Source organism: Triticum aestivum, chromosome 2B (assembly GCF_018294505.1).
Source record: "Triticum aestivum cultivar Chinese Spring chromosome 2B, IWGSC CS RefSeq v2.1, whole genome shotgun sequence".
NCBI classification, from domain to species: domain Eukaryota; kingdom Viridiplantae; phylum Streptophyta; class Magnoliopsida; order Poales; family Poaceae; genus Triticum; species Triticum aestivum.
Genome location: NC_057798.1, coordinates 702,952,974 through 702,970,277, shown reverse-complemented (window position 1 = coordinate 702,970,277; position 17,304 = coordinate 702,952,974). Strand labels below are relative to the sequence as shown.

The window sequence follows — 17,304 nt, the reverse complement described above, 5'->3', positions numbered from 1 at the left end:
AATACTAGTAAGTGTGCACGTGCAACCCATGTCATGAATAATATAAATGATAACAATCGAGCAAATTTATGAACTATATTGGATGTTGTACAATTTCGCCATAACTTCAAATATTATGTCAACTAAAACTGATTTTCATCCATTGTTTAGATCATACATAGTATTTATAAAAATTCTACTGATCACATAAACAATAATAGGTATACTCATTTCATAATGCAATACAACTTGTGTGTTAAGGACTAAAACTGGAAAACCTTGCTCATAAAAAGATTATCCATAAAACTTGTTGAACAGTCATGAAATCAAGAAAATAAATGAATGAATAGGTCCTCTAGTTTAGGTTCCAGGCAATGTGGAGGTAGCTTAGGTAATACTTGTTCGGCTTCAGCTGCACCTAGATCTTCTCGTTTGTCCTCATTACCGGCTACAGGGTGTACTCAACCACATCAAATGCCACTATCCCGTCATTTGCACCATCGACACGACAACCAACACCAACACCTTTACGCTCTCCTTCGTCCTTTCATCACCGGCAAGAACCTGTATCCTGCTATACCCTGTCCAACCACACCACACACCGCCCTTGACATGCAGATCCACATCTTGGTAGGATGCGCACAATACTGATCCAGGCGTGACCGTACAGGTGAGCAGAGTTCCAACACTACAATCATTGGCATTTTACAACCGGAATATACATCTAACAATATGTAAATTACCAAAGAATCATAGAGAAAGTACCACATCAGGAATGTAATTGTCGAAGTCCAGTGACACCCATCACTTGAGGAAAGATATAGGGGTGTTCAATGCACTTCGAGGAAAAATGATTAAATATAAAATTCAAGCATAAGGGTTTGCAATGGTACATTCTTCTTGGAGTGAGGCATACTATGCCACTAAAATATTGATGTTAAGAAGGCAGTTAAAACTATTCTCTGAGCAAATGTAATTTTCTGTATTCCTTCTAAATAGTACATTAATGCAATATTATTGTGGAGGCTAAGGTAGAGTACATCTATTAGCAGTGTTATTGTGCAGGTCAAGGCAGAGTATGACAACTTAGAATTTAAATGCATGCCATAGAATCTTCATTTTCAAAAATACCCATCTTTACTTTAAAGTGTGTGATTTTTCCAAATTTATCTTTAGGAACTATGGCTAAGGAGAAGCATCATCATTAGCAACCAATAGTCAAAATTAAAAAAATACATACTAGATGAACGTAAATCAACTTATTTGGCCTTATGATTTAAATAAGAAATACTATCGACCCTCTACGGAACACCCTCAACCAAGTGGCCTAAAATAGACCCTCAGTAGAAGTCTTACCATTGACATGTGAAAGAAAACTGGCGGGCCTGGAATTGGGTCTATCGAGATTGATATTGTTCCACCGATGATGATGGGCCTGGAAAAATTAAGCATGGACTTTCCTTTCTTCTCCCAAGTCCCACCCCTTTCAAAACCTAGGGTTTTCCCCTTTCTGACCCCCTTTATAACCCAAAAATCTTGCAAAGTCCACCAAGCCGCCGCTGCGGCAACCAACCATGATGGCCTTCATTCAAACCACATCGATCTCTACTCTCGTCTTCTCCATTGAATCAAATGCACCTTGAAGAGGTCTGATATTCATATCCATCAAGATTTAAATTGGTCCATGACGCTTGGTAAGCCTAAAAGTATATCTAATCTATGCTAGCGTAGTCAGATCTTTGGGCCATTGGTATGATCATGTCTCGTCTTATTATTAAATAAATCTACTATGCATCATGCTTTTGTTATTTTCAACACAAGGACGGGTGTATCCATGTTCATTGTTTGTAAATATCTTAATTGAGCATAGATTAGTATATGGGATATAACTAGAGGTTTTGTTGATAAGTTGATTTATCCGTCTTCTCACTTTGAGAGGGGTGTAGATTCTTGCGGAACACACAATAATGGTGTTGGTGTTGACATCGTCGCATTGGAAATTTGGCCATGTGGGAAGAATTATCTAATGCCCAATATATATGGAAGAGAGAACCCCCACTAGGAAAAAACATTATTTCATTATTTTTAATATAGCAGATTAGTATAGTGCAACATTTTCTCCTGTGATAACGGTTGGTTTACTTGTTGGGCCATACCTTTCTTGTCACAAGACAAGAATGGTAACATATGAACACAATATGTGCATGTTTCTTGGTTTACTAAATTTTCATAACGGAATCTTCGAATTTGTAAACCTCGTCAAGACATTTTTTTTGGCAAATTCTTGAGAAGGATAAACATGGGCAGCACATGATGGTCTATTAGTGGATAAATCCGGTAAGGTATCACAACCGAATAGCCTGGCTAGATGAATATATACAAATGTGCAAGTGTACCTCCCCAAAATATTATGCATGTGGCCACTCTATATATATTCCTAGCATTGTTGTATGATGTGTACATGTCTGTCCAATAGAATATAAATATGACATAAATAGTGTTCTACTTTTTTCCATAAAGAGCTTATATGGAAGTTATATTATGCTGGTTGTTAGATCTAAAACAAAAGGGCCTTGTAGGAGTGTTTTTGAATATAACTAATACAGTTTGGAATAATAATTGAATAGTCGTAACAAAAATCCAAACTTGGAAAGTGTATCATACGTAGATTCACTCACGAGTGAAACTTGAGTGGTATTATATGCCACTATTACCATTGCAAAGTATTACTCTAATGTATCATATATCTCATATTGTATTGCAAAGGGAGAAGTACCAGCCATTAGTAAAGGATCAATCATGGTATGTCATGAGAAACAGTATAACACTATGGGCATGGTGGATAATAAGCAAAATGTCGAGGTAAAGGGAGAGGATGAGGAAGATGTTAATACAAAAGTGAAAAGGAAGCAAAATAAATATTAAGGTGATAAGAAAACAGAGGAGAAGCAAAATTCCTTGAAGAGGAAGATGGCTAAGTACAAGGAGGAGAAAGAGAAGAAATCAAGAGTGGTTGATAAGAAGGATGATAAGGAGAAGGAGAGGGAGGATCAGAGGAAATGAAAGGGAAACGACAAGAATGTGAAGTCACATAAGGAAATAAAGGAGGAGAATGAGAATGGGAAAGAAGAGAGGAGTAGCGATAAATTCAAAAAGAGAAAGAGGAGGAACAAAGGAGATAAATGAGCAGAAGGGAATGAAGGAGATTGATAAAGAGGAAGAGGGGTCAAAGAAAAGGCATGAGAAATATCAGAATGACAAAAAAATTCCCCCACTTCTTTAGGGCATTGACATCCCATTCATTTATGGACACGTGGTAGGCTTTCTTGATCACCAACAAACAAAAGGGACTAACTCATTTTAGCTATTCCAGTTTTACATACCATATTTTGCATGATTGCTGTGAAGGTTATCTTTTCCATTGTGGTTCAATTTTAGGAACTGTGCTCTCAAATTTGATAGATTTAAAACGATAGATATATCTATTTCACCCAATAGATTCTTTGTTCAATTAGTGATTGATATGTTTCAAACATGCACTATGCAATGTTTTCTGCCGTTGAGAAGGATAAACAAGATACCATATCTAGAATATAAACTACTTCATGAATGTTGATATTTTTGTATTTTACAAAAAAATGTAGACTATAATTAAAAGAGACATATGTAACATTTCCGCAAAATATAATGCCAATTGAGCAATGACTAATAGCTTGGAAATAATTAGTACATGTAGTACTTTATATATTGGTATGAGATGGCTTGATTTTGTAAAATGATTCTTATACTCTTGTTATCGTGCTAACCCTTGTCTATGTGCACATTGAACGGTAAGAAGAATGAGAGCATCGTCCACCCAAGAAGTCCAAGGCTGAGGTGATATGGTCTCCATCTGGTGATTCATCTTCTAAGGCAGCAGCATCAAGTGGCAATTTGGCAGGTAATTAATTAAGAATAGCTGTCCGATGGATTGATTTCATATTAGCTATTGTGTTGGCTAAATGTTGTTAAATGATTCATAGGCTCTTGTTATCTACCTAACCTGTATGCACATCTATTGTAAGCAGAGTTGGCCAGTCGTCCATCCAAAGAGTACAAGGTTGAGGGCAAAAGATCTGCTGCTCCTTTAATTGTTTATACCAGGTCTGTTGCTTCAGCATCTAAAAGAGTTTCCCTCAAAAAAGCGTCTGAAGGAGCAGCATTAAGTGACAATTTGGCTAGTACCTAAGAAGCCTCAGATGGATAATTGAATTCCAAATGAGTAGTCCTACTTGTTTTACGCGCGCACCCACCCACACACGCACACAATCTTAACTCTGCTAGCTAGATATAGCGGTCTTATACTATAAAATGGTTCATATCTATATCCTCTTGTCATCGAGCTAATCAACTTTGCCCGCATAAAGTTTATACTAGTGTATTCGCACCAGAATCCGTGTGGACGGACTTACCCACGTGGCAGAAATCTTTTGGTAAAAGTCATAGTAAGCAAAATCAATTTCCGATGTTCAACAAGAGAAATGGTGAAAACCAACCTGGCAGAGGTTAACCTACTAGGGAAAACCCTAGCAGTAGCGCGGGTTTTGTGCTCACTAGTAGCACGGGAGGGCGCACTACTAATAAGGCACTACAGCTATTGCTTAGCAGCAGCGCGTGCCTGCCCGCGCTACTGCTAGGACAAATAGCTGCATCGTTTGTTCGGTACCACGCTGCTGCTAAGGTAACTACTTGCAGCGTGTTTTCTGTCCATCGCTACTAGTACTTTTTTTTTATTTTTTTATTTTTAGTGTATTTATGCGCCATCGTACAAATATTGATACAATACCAGTTATGAGGTTTACATCATTATGTCCATAACAGTGTGTCAAATGAAGGTGGATTAGGTTCAAGTGAAGGCAATATGTGGTGCATGTCAAAAGTATACTACTAATCCAAACTTGATCTAGTTTGGACTAGTAGTACTTTCGATGTGCACCACATGTTGCCTCCACTTGAATCTAATCCGCCAGCACAAGCTATTTAATCATCCTCATAGTCATTACCACCAACATTATTTATTTCTGTCTAAAAAAACAGTATTTATTTAATCACCACTAACACTAGCTAATAATAATCATTATAGTCATTACCACCAACACTAGCTATTTTATCATCATAGTAATATAGTGTAGCACATCATCATCCTGAAACTCATTTCTAGCTAGCTGATCACTCCTGCTGCTCTCTCTTAGGTAAAATAACATAAAACATGTATAGCTCTCCTCCTTGATCAAGTTGGAGCATGCAGATGAACCTGTCTCCTAATCGTGGGTAGCACATCTGTTTGCTGCCCCCTAGTACTTCTCTGCGCTCCCCCATCACATATTTGGTCCAGTCTTGCACTATTAAGCATCCGTCGCTAATCTTGAATGCACTAAAGTAATCTGTAGGATATCTTGGCCGTAAGCTGATAATACTCATGGTACCTTTAGTCTCGATCCCATAAGGCACAACATTCATCGGGAGTCCCTGTTGAAGAACATCGTATGTTAACATACTTAGCAATGAAGTTTAGTTTCAAAAATAATGTATGGAAAAGATGCACTGATGACAAATAGTAAAAATCTTACCATCCTTCCTAAATAGATGTGACCGTAGTTCATTACGAACACTATTGGTCGCACATTTTCAGTACTAACATTTCTAAATGCAGGAAGAAAATTTGTCTTGACAGTATCAAGATCCTCAAGCCATGAAACATAATGACTGAGCTCCTCGCAGTTGAGTTCAGCCCCAGGACAGTATACGGTCCTGTCTACCAAGCGCTGGACATGTTTGCTTGCACCGAAATAAGCTGACAATACAAATTAGTTGTCAACTATTTTTGAATAAACAATATCGATCAAAGACATAAATATGGTTGAGAAACTTACATAATGGTATAACTGGAGGCGTCTGCACATCGACCCAGATGTCGGTATTACCTTCAATATCATCTTCCGGACGAATATCAAAGGTGATAACCATATCAGGCTCAAATGCATAAGTCTTGCATAGTGCTCGCCATGTTTTGCATCCAAAATAGGTGTAGTCGTCTGAATTGTACAATTTTGCATGGAAAATATAACCATGCTCGGTCTTCAAGTAAACTTTCTTTTCCTCCATACTATGACTGAAACCTATCTTATCCAATACAAAAACTCTTGCATGGCAGGGGATACGCTAGTAGAATAGTAAAAAAATATAAGTGGAAGCAAATGAAGCAGATGTCATGCTTAATTACGAAAAAAGACTTGTCGCTGTGACTTACTGTATCCACTTCGAAGTTCTCGTCCAGCTTGATGCTGAAGCGCCTATCATCATCTAGGAAGATTCCGTCGCACAGGCCGCGCTCGTCTTCGCAGTATTTGCAAATACCGAAATCCTTTTCGTCGTCAGACATTTCCTATGTTCATAGTTAAAACATTAATTGAAAATCGATCGAAGACAACTACCAAGATACTCAACACACAAATCCGGGGCACTCGATATTTCCTACATATTCTGGCACAAGTCATGCCAAAATTCACGGAAAAATCCGGCATGACCTTTGCTAAAATAGGACATATCGAGCGCCTGAAATTTGCCGGAACGGAAATGAATCAACACTCCGGCAAAACATAGGCCACTCGGAGGTGTAACCTGCAAACATGACGGGCCACTTGGATATTGAGCAACACAAGATATACATTTCAAAATATCTTATAGGACTCAAATTAGCATGCATTCAATAAGCAAAAGTAAATCATCTCATACGTCCGTACATCGTCGAATATTATCACTAATACATCACGAATAGTGTCATACATATAACATCACCAATACAACTAAAACCCTAGCACACGACATGTCGGTGCGGGCGATGGACACCCACAGAGAAGGAACCATCACGGGATCATAGCTCCAGTGAGATCCCCGGAGAACCTGCCAGGTATTGGAGAACGGCATGTGCTCCAACGCAAACAAGTAGCGACGGACGTGCGCGTCCTCCTCACTGACACGGTGACGCACCACCTCCGCGGAGTCCTCGAGCCTCTCGATCGTCACTGGCCGACGCGACCGCCACTAAAGAAGGTTCGGGTCAACGACAGGCTGGCTCCTCACCAACCTGCGCCCCCGGTAGGTAGCGCCTCCCAGTACCACCTCGGCGGAGCCCAGTCCCAGACATGGCTAATCAGGTCAAGCAGGTGTCGTCCTTCGCCGACTCGACGACGAGGATGCGGGATAGGCATTGTCCACGTCGAGGCGGGAAAAATTGCTTTAACTAAAAAATAGAAACAAGTTCTTACTAACTAGTTCTATTAATTCAACTAGTTCTTACTAAAAATAAACTTAATATAAATAAAAATATTCTACTACCTAATTAGTACCTAGTTCTTAATATGCAACTAAAATAAACTTACTATAAATAAAAATAAACTTAATATGCAACTAAAATATAAAGAAACCCTAGGCAGAGGTAGGGGAGAGGGAGGAGCGGGCGTGCTCACCTCGGGTGACTGCGACGAGGGAGGGGCAGGGCGGCGTCGAGGTCGGGGCGGCGTCCGGGGCGGCGTTGAGGTCGGGGGCGGGGGCGGCGTTGAATCTGGGGTCGGGGCGGTGTCCGGGGCGGCGTTGAGGTCGGGGGCGGGGGCGGCGTTGAGGTCGGGGGTCGGGGCGGCGTAGAGGGTGCGGAGAGCGTGCGGCGGCCGACGGGCGACGGCGGCGGCGAGAGTGGAGAGAGTTGGATTTGAGGGAAAGTGGCGTGGGGAAGGACGAACCCCGTGGTTAAGTCAGAAGTAGCAGTAGCATGTTTCGGGAAAAGCGCTGCTGCTATCTTAGCTACAGCGCGTTCTCTGATACACGCTACTGCTACTCCTTTCTCTTTTTTCCCTTTTCCATTTAGTTTTCTTCACATTTTATTTGTTTCCTTTCACCTTATTCTATTTCTTTCATTTTCAATTACCTTTCCATTCTCTTTCCATTTAATTTTATAACCTTTAGCAGCAACGAGTTTATATTAAAACGCGCTGCTACAAACAACGTAGCGGTAGCGCGGTTCGTCATAGATCGTTACTACTATGTGTAGCCTATGGGCTAAGCCGTGGGAATTTTAGTGGTAACGTGTGTACAGCAAGACGCGCTACTGCTAGATCTTTATCTGCAGCGCGGATACCTCAGGCGCGCTACTGCTAATTAGCACCAGCGTGCTTTTCTGACCCACGCTACTGCTAAAGTTCTGTGTATAGGGTTTCCCTAGTAGTGTAAACTTATTTTCTTCCTTCCTTCCTTCCTCCTGTAAGCGTACTCTTCTATTATACTGCTAGTACTAATTCGAACAAACTTGAAGTGAACTATCTTAATATAACTCTGCATCTTTTTATACTAGTTCTAATCAAGTTTACGGGAAGGCTGGGATAAAAGTCTCACCAAAAAAAGGCTCACGCCACGCTTTATATATAAAGCAATGTCATGCAAACCAAGCCATACAACACAAACCAGCAATACACGCGCACAAGGCTAGATACAAGGGTGTTAAGGACAACTACACAACCCCGAAAACTCGAAGCACACTATACAAGGAAGCAACTTGGAGAAGTCGGAGCTCTCAACCATGAACGAGTCACCGCGAAGAGATGAAGTCGTTCACGACGAGCCGGGTACTTCAAGGGCGCGCCATCAAGAAGGGCAAGACATTGGAGCGTCGCCACCGCCTGGTCCAAGGATCAAGCTTTCCCTGGAAGCAACATGAAGGATGAAGAGTAGCCACGACAATGCCTTCAACAAGTAAATGACGCCCATAGCCGCCGCCGTCGTCCTAGCAGAGCCACAGCAGGCTTCCACCCCGGCAAGCACTTCTCCTTCAAAACATAGTACAACAGGCTACGGCCGCCGCGCCAACCCTACCGACCACCGGACTCTGGCTACCACGCCGCCCACATGGCCATGTCACCTAGTCAACACCCGAGCCACGAGCCCCGCCCCTAAGCACCGCCGCTCCCACCACCAAGGCCGCCGCCCTGGCATCCATGGCTCCAACTCCACCCTCGCCCCACACTTGCAACCAAGATGACAAAAGAGATGGGCGGGAAGGCGCCACCTTCCCAACCCCTGGACAACTCCCGAGACCACACTCACCCCCCGGTCTAGCCAGCTCTAGCCTCCACCGCCCACCTTGCACCTCCGGGCAAAGGCGAGCTCCCCGGTAGCGCACCGCCACTAGACAGGAGGCAAGGATGACGTCAAGGCAACCCTGGCGATAGAACATCCCTCAACGGTGGGCGAAATTGGAAAAGTCCAACCCTTTGGGCACCCTGCACACGCCTATCTTGGGGATGGAGCGGACCCACTCTCATATCAACGTCGCCACCGAACACCGCGCCATCCAACATCGGTGCCGCAACTCCCTCGACGAGGGCGGCCACGAAGGCAGGACGTCCTCGCCGCGCCTAGATCTAGGTCGCCCGCCTCAGCCGCCGCAGCCGTGCCACTGCCACGTACCCGAGCTCCTCGATGCCGCTGGCTACTGCCGGACGCCCACTAAGATCCGCCGCTGCATCACGCCGCCGACGCACGCAAATCGGGGAGGTCCGTTGTGCTGCCGTCACCAATCACAAGGTTGGGAGAGCTGGGCGGGGATTGCCCGGGGGTCTGCCCCACAGCCACCTTCCTTGGAGGCAGCCCGGGCTTTACAGGTGGCGCCTCTGGCGGCTGTGCGACGAGAAGGAGGAAGAAAGGGAGTCGGCGGCGCGCAGGGATCGCCCCCGTGTCGCCAGACGCGGGAGAGTTTTTTTTTTCCTGAATTACTATTACAATCCCGGGATAAACGTCGCAGAGGCGTCCAGTGACTCAAAGGGAGAAGGAAGACACCATGGAGAAGACGCGGAGGTTCAAATCCGAGAGGCCCTCCGCCATCAAGGAACTGAAGCACACCGATGTCTACGCCTCATACTTCATGGTAACTAATGTCTTCCTCCTGAGTCACAATGCACATGTTCAAAGCCAAGCTTGTAGTTTCCCTTTTTTTTTACTCTCTGTATTACTTGTTGACAGTACTCATATGTACTACTATTTGACTCCATTGCTCGCTTACTGATCGACTTGGGACACTTTAGATCATCCCGAACATGTTCATCGAAAGTTTCCCCCGAAGGACAGCAGGAAGATGACATTGTGGGACCCGCAGGCGAAACCATGGAAGGTGTGGGACGAGTACACCAGCGGCGAGTGCCGGCGTTCAGCACCGGGTGGGGCGCGCTCGTCATGGAGAACAACCTAGAGAGGTGGGACGTGTGCGTCTAAGAGCTCCTGGACCATGACTATAACATCAAGCTGCACGTCTACGTGGCCGTGCTGGAGATCACCCCTGCGTCATCGCCTCAAACCCAGCCACAGACGAGTGATTGTGTGCCTGAAAGTGGCAGACGTGTTAAGATTGTCGTTGTCAAAACATAACGTTTGGAATTATGTGTTTCCGTTGTTCGCCGTGACCTAGGGTTTTTCCCTTGCCCCGAATTCCCTTTATATATATATATAATATGTACAATCCCGAAATATTTGAAAGTTCCATCCAGCCGCCGGGCCGCCGCCCCAACCCATCTAAATCTCATCGAGATCTTCTCCCGTCCTCACAAGCAACAAACCTCCATCTAAATCCACATCGAGATCTTCTCCCGTCCTCTCCTTCGAATTTGAATCGATCGAACGCCCCTTGGAGAGGCCTGTATTCTGATCCATCGAGATCGCAATTGGTTCACTGCTACGCGCTTGGTAAGCCCTACTACGGTATACCTGATCTATGCTAGATCAACAAAATCTTTAGCTTTTCAATCGCCTTGGCGTTCTACAAATCCATGGTGTGCGTCGTGATTTTGTTCTTTCCACCCCAAGAAATGGTGTTCGTTGTTCCTAAATGTTTTAGTTTAGCGTAGATTCAACTTGTGGGATATAACTACAGGTTTTAGCCGGTTGACAAGATTGACTTCCTTCTTCTGTCGCCCTGGGCGTATATTCCTAATGATGCATTCCGTTTTATGCTACCTCTTCTCCAGTGATAGTCGTTGTGTTGCTAGTTAGGCCATACTTTTCTTGTCTCAAGACAAGGATGGTGCAAATTTGAATCATCCATATATGCATGCTTCTTGGTTTACCGAATTTGCACAACAGAATGATCGAATTTGTAAATCTCTTCAAGAAAAATAAATACGTTAATTTGGCAAATGCTCTAAAAGGATAAAAAAAGGGGGAGCATCTGTTACTGGATAGGTCAGACAGGGTATCAAAACGCATTGCCCAGCGATATTGATATATACATATATGCAAGTATATATGCTGCAACACAAAATTATGCGTTCATGTACTTGTGTACTTGTGTGCGCTGCCGGAGCTTCGTTGGGGCAAAACTGTGACGTGGCCCGCCTCAGCCTTTCTACGTACACCTAGCACAGCCCTCACCTCGCGCCACTCAGCAAGAGGTGGAGCGGAGGTCTAGCCGAAAAGATCAGCTTAGTAGCAGCGTGAAGTAGTGCCAAGGGCGACCCATCTCTCTTGCTGTGGCAGTGTGGGCACGGCCATGCCCAGGTGGCAGCTGCGGCGGCGAGCGACTTTTTTATTCTCCTGTGAGGTCGGCCACCCTGTATTTCCTTTGTAGCTGTGCCACTGCTTGTGTGTCCAACATTCAAATATAAATATGGGATACATTTTATTCTTTTTCCTTCCCTCAAGAGCTTATATGGTAATTATATTTATGTTGGTTGTTAGTTTGGTAACAAAGAAGTCTGTAGGAGTGTTCTTGAAAATAACTAATGTAGTTAGGAATATCCATTGCAAACAAACTTGTGTTTTATGTATATTCAGCTCTCGAGTAAAACTTGAGTAGTAATATATATATCATTGTTACCTTTGCCAAAAGTGTTGTACTAATATATGCATATATATCTCCTGTTGTATTGCAGAGACAGAAGTGTGTGACATATGTAAAGGTCCAATCATGGTACACCATCAAAAACAATATAGCACTATGGGCATGATAGATGATAAGCAGAATGTGAAAGTAAAAGGGGGAGGTGAAAATGTGAATGTGAAAGAGAAAAAGAAACGAAACAAAGAAGAAGGTGATAAGAAAAAGGAGGAGATGAAGATGGCTAAGTATAAGGAGGAGAAAGAGAGAAGGAGGGGTAATGACAAGGATAATGAGAAGGAGAAGGAGAAGGATGATCGCAGGAAAAGGGAAGAAAATGAGAAGAAGATGAAGGCACATAAGAAAAGAAAGGAGGATAAGGAGAATGATGAAGAGGAGGAGAAGTCGAAGGAGCAGAATGACAAAAAAAATTGCCCGCGATTCTTTAGGTCGCTCATAACCAGCTCATATATGGAACAAGTGGTAGGTGTTCTTGATTCATAACAGCAATTAAAGAGAGTAACCCATTTTTGGTCCTCCATTTTTATCTATCATATTTGCATGATTGTTGTGAAGGTTCATTTTTCGTTTGCGGTTCACTTTAGGAATGGTGCTTACTAATTTGACAAAGTTAAAACGGTACATATTTCATCACAATTCTTGTTCGATTGGTCATTGATATTTTTCAAACATGGACTATACTATGTGGTCTGACCTTGGAAAGAAAAAAAAGAGAGATAACATATCCGCAACATATATGAGTATTATATCCAATATGTAAACTAGTTCATGAAAGTTAATATTACTCGTATTTAAAGTTTTGTAGATTGTAAAGGAAAGAGACACATGTAAAATTTCCCAAAAGTATAATGCCAAGTGAGAGTGACCGAGACAATATATGCTTGTTTGGATAGGGGTTTGGACCCAACCGTTGAATTAGTTCAGATTGATTATTTACACCGTTAACTATTACCGAACTCTTGAAATCAATCTCCAACACTACTATCAAACTCGTCACTACTAAAGGGACAGAATTGATCACTTTTGATGGGTGCCAGGCTCATCACTAATCTGTTGTTAGTGGAGACTCATCCATCACTCGTGGGATAGGACCCATCAGTGGAGTGCCTTACGACACCGTCAGTCGCTTTGTTGTTGCTCGTCACTGACCATGTCACCACTGATGTATGATCGTCCTTAAGTGGTGACAAGTTAAATGCTATGTATTCATAGCATGCAGCACATATCATTTTTCACTATAACAAACATTTCATAGATTCAGAACATTTGCTTCATAGATTCTGAAAAACTGCAACACCACACATTCATCTGAACGTAAAATCCATCGGCCATTTCTAAGACATAGCACACAACCTTTTCATATTATTTTTTAGCTTTGGGTTGTGCTCGACATACTTAGTCATTGATTAATATGATAACATATGTTGCAGACAATTCCGGAAGACTTCCACAAATACTTGGAAGACTGTACAGGAGCGGTTTCACTGAGAGGTCCAAGCGGAAATTTATGGCCCGTAGAGCTGGCTAAAATCTCCGGGGAGCTATGCTTTGCACGTGGATGGAAGGCGTTCCTCTGCGACCATCGCATCGTGTATGGCTACCTGCTGGTTTTCCGTTACGACGGGAAGTCACAGTTCTCAGTCACGGTATTCTTGCCAACATCGTGTGAGGCGCCGTACGCGTTTCTCGCTGAACCGCGGCACATGGGCGCCGCCGCTGTGGCAGCAGAGGATGAGAATGGGCACACAGGCACCAATGCAGATGGTACTGCCCTGCAAGAAGATGATTCTCACATTGGCACAGGTGCAGATGGTACCCCACAAAATGAAGGAGAAGTGGAAGATGCTTCAGAAGAATATGAAGGGTTCGACAACATGAGTGTCGATGCTAACGGCACTGGTCCACAAGAGGAAGAAGAAGATGCATTATCCGAGAATCCGGAGAATGAGGAAGACAGCGAATGGCGCAGCGCACCATCGCAGTAACAGAATGAGGATCGAGACAAGATCGACAATGGTTTTGCGGTCGGGAAGAGAACTAGGTTCAGGAAGGTTGATGATATCATGACAGAAGTGGTCGGATCCAGGAAGTCCAAGGCTAAGGAGGGGAAAAGGCATGAAGCTCTATCTGGTGATTCGGAGTGTGAAGGAGAAGCATTAGGTGACAGTTTAGCAAGTAATTATGAAGAACCCTCCCACACTGATCGATTGATTTCAAAGTTATTAGTACCACTTCTACTTTTTACATATATATTGGTTTGAAATGGTTTAATGTTGTAAAATGATTCTTATGCTCTTTTTATCGCTAACTGTGTCTCTGTGCACACGAATTATAAGCAGAATCGGGGCATCGTCCACCCAGGAAGTCCAAGGCTAATGAGGAGACAAGGCCTGAAGGTCCATCAGGTGATAGTTTGGCAGGTAACCAAGAATAACCCTCCGATAGATGATCGATTTCAAAATAATTGATAGTACTACTTTTTACATATATATTGGTGTGAGATGGCTTGGTGTTGTAAAATGCTTTCTGTGGTCTTTTTTTTTTTTTTTTGAATTTTTTTCTGTGGTCTTGTTATCGAGCTAACATGTACATGTGTGCACATCGATGTAAGCAGAATTGGTCCGTCGTTCACCCACGAAGTCCAAGGCTGGGGGGAAAAGGTCTACTGCTTTAGCTTCTAAAGGAGCAGCATCACGTGTGACAGTTTGGCAGGTAATTAAGAGGAAGCCTCTGATCGAGGATTGATTTCAAAATAAGTAGATTTTTTCTTGCGGGTAAAAAAGTATTACTTCTTTCACACACACACACACATGTATGTATTAGTTTGGGATGGCTTAAATGTTGTGTCAGTTTTGATTCTGCTATCTAGATAGCAATGGTCTTGTACCGTAAAATGATTCCTATATAAGCATTAGGTGACAGTTTAGCAAGTAATTAAGAAGAACCCTTCCACACTGATCGATTGATTTCAAAATTATTATTACCACTACTTTTTACACATATATTGGTTTGAAACGGTTTAATGTTGTAAACTGATTCTTATGCTCTTTTTATCGAGCTAACCTGTGTCTCTGTGCACATCAATCCAATTATAAGCAGAATCAAAGCGTCGTCCACCCAGGAAGCCCAAGGAGGCGAAGGGGAAAAGGCCTCAAGCTCCATGTGGCCATTCGGAGTCCGAGGGAGCAGCATCAGGTGACAGTTTGGCAGCTAACTAGAATAACCCTCCGATCGATGATCGATTTCAAAATAACTAGTACTACTTTTTACGTATATATTGCTATGAGATGGCTTGGTGTTGTAAAATGATTTCTGTGCTATTATCGTGCTAAAATGTACATGTGTGCATATTGATGTAAGCAGAATTGGTCCGTCGTCCACCCAAGAAGTCCAGGGCTGAGGGGAAAGGGTCTGCTGCTTCATCAGCTTCTAAAGGAATGACATCAAGTCACAGTTTCGCAGGTAATTAACTTGAAGCCTCCGATCGAGAATTGGTTTCAGATGGCTTAAATGCTGTGTCAGTTTTGAGTCTGCTATTTAGATAGCAATGGTCTTCTCTGCCGAAAAAAGATAGCAATGGTCATGTCATTGAGCTAACTTGCGCGCATATAGTTCATACAGGTGTATTCGCGCCAGAATCCGTATGCAAGGACTTAACCAAATTACACAAATCTTTTGGTAAAAAACTTAGTATGAAGGCTCAGTTCCCGATGTTCAATAAGAGCAATAGTGAAAACCAACCTGGTAGAGGTAAATCTTCTTCCTTCCTACGCTGATTACAAACAAAATTTGAACTGAACTATCTTAGTAATTTGCATCTTCTTTTATACTTAGTTATCGTCAAGGTTCAGAGAAGGCCGGAATTAAAGTCGCAGAGACGTCCAATAACCCAAAGGGACGAGGAATACGCTATGGAAAGGGCACAGAGGTTCCAATCCAAGAGGCCCTTCGTGATCAAGGAAATAAAGCACACCGATGTCTATGTGTCGTACTTCATGGTAATTGATCAAATTCTTCTCTGGATGGATACACATATTCTAAAACTGCATTGCTCACTTACTGATCGACCTGGGACACTGCAGATCATTCCAGACATGTTCGTTGAAAAATTCCTCCCGAAAGAAAGCAGGAAGATGACGCTGTGGGACCCACAGGCGAAGCCATGGAAGGTGTGGTACGAGTACACCGGCGGGGAGTGTCCCCGTGCGGCGTTCAGCGCCGGGTGGGGTGCGCTCGCCATGGAGAACTATCTGGAAGAGAGGGACTTGTGTGTGTTCGAGCTCCTGGACGATGACTACAACATCAAGCTGCATGTCTATAGGGCCGTGCTGGATATCAGTCCCTTCGCCCTGGCCCCAAAATATCGTCAACAGGGTTGTGCATAGCCCTTTGTTTTTGTTCTAGTATAACGTTGATGATGGAGGTGTGTGTTGGTGACTATTTTGTTGAATTATTATCAGATCATATTACTTGGTGAATCATGTTTATGGCTGTTTTATTGAATATTGGCATTCATTGCTTTTCTTGTCGTGGTAAATATCAATATATATGTGATTTCTTTAGAGAGAAAGCCATTAGATAGCTCTTTTTTACTGCATCGTTGATCAGAAATGGTACAAGAAAGTTTGGCAGTTTGGTCCAATTAAGGCACATTTCTTCTTGCGTCACTCGCTTAAGTACAGGATGCCACATATCTTAAATTTTTTTTTGGAGGAAATCCGTCATGGCCGATTTTATTGAGCAGGATTCAAAGATATATCAGTTTCTTAGGCAGCTCAAACAAAATCAGGAGGATCATCAAGCCACTGATGGTTACCCTCGGTAAACTTTGCCAGATTATGAGTAGCCCTATTGGCCTCCCTAGGGGAATGAGAAAAAATTACACCAGAGAAATCGTGACAAAGAAAAGTACACTCTTCATATATAGCAGCCGCCACGTCTAGAGAGTTTCCGCCATTGTGCATGACCTCCACAACTTCCATGCAATCACTTTCAACTAATAATCTATTGCACCCTACGTTGCCAGCAAGAACCAAACCGTCTTGAAGGGCGGTGGCTTCAACAGTAGGGGCATCCAGTGGCGGACCTCGAGTTTGACTACAGGGGGTGCCAACCTTATCACTTACAAATAAAAGTACCACGTATAACCATAAAAATTATCATTTAGCATTTTTAACCCTATAATACACATAGAATTAGACTAACTACTACTAGGTAAAAAAAGTTTAGCATTTTGGAGGGGATGCATGGCACCCCCACTAGATCATCCACTGGAGGCATCATCAACAAATGGGAGGTTCCAGCTTCCTCGTATGACAGGAACAACATGATGATCCCGGACGATAATGCATGTCCATCCCGAGCCAGTGTCCTCGTCGAAGGCAGCGTCAACATTCAGATTTACAAAA

At 43.0% G+C, this 17,304-nt stretch overlaps 1 pseudogene; it reads left to right on the top strand.

Moving 5' to 3' along the window:
- The first annotated feature begins 2,506 nt into the window (after window positions 1-2,506).
- On the top strand, window positions 2,507-16,313 carry LOC123039441 (uncharacterized; annotated as a pseudogene).
- The last annotated feature ends 991 nt before the right edge of the window (window positions 16,314-17,304 follow it).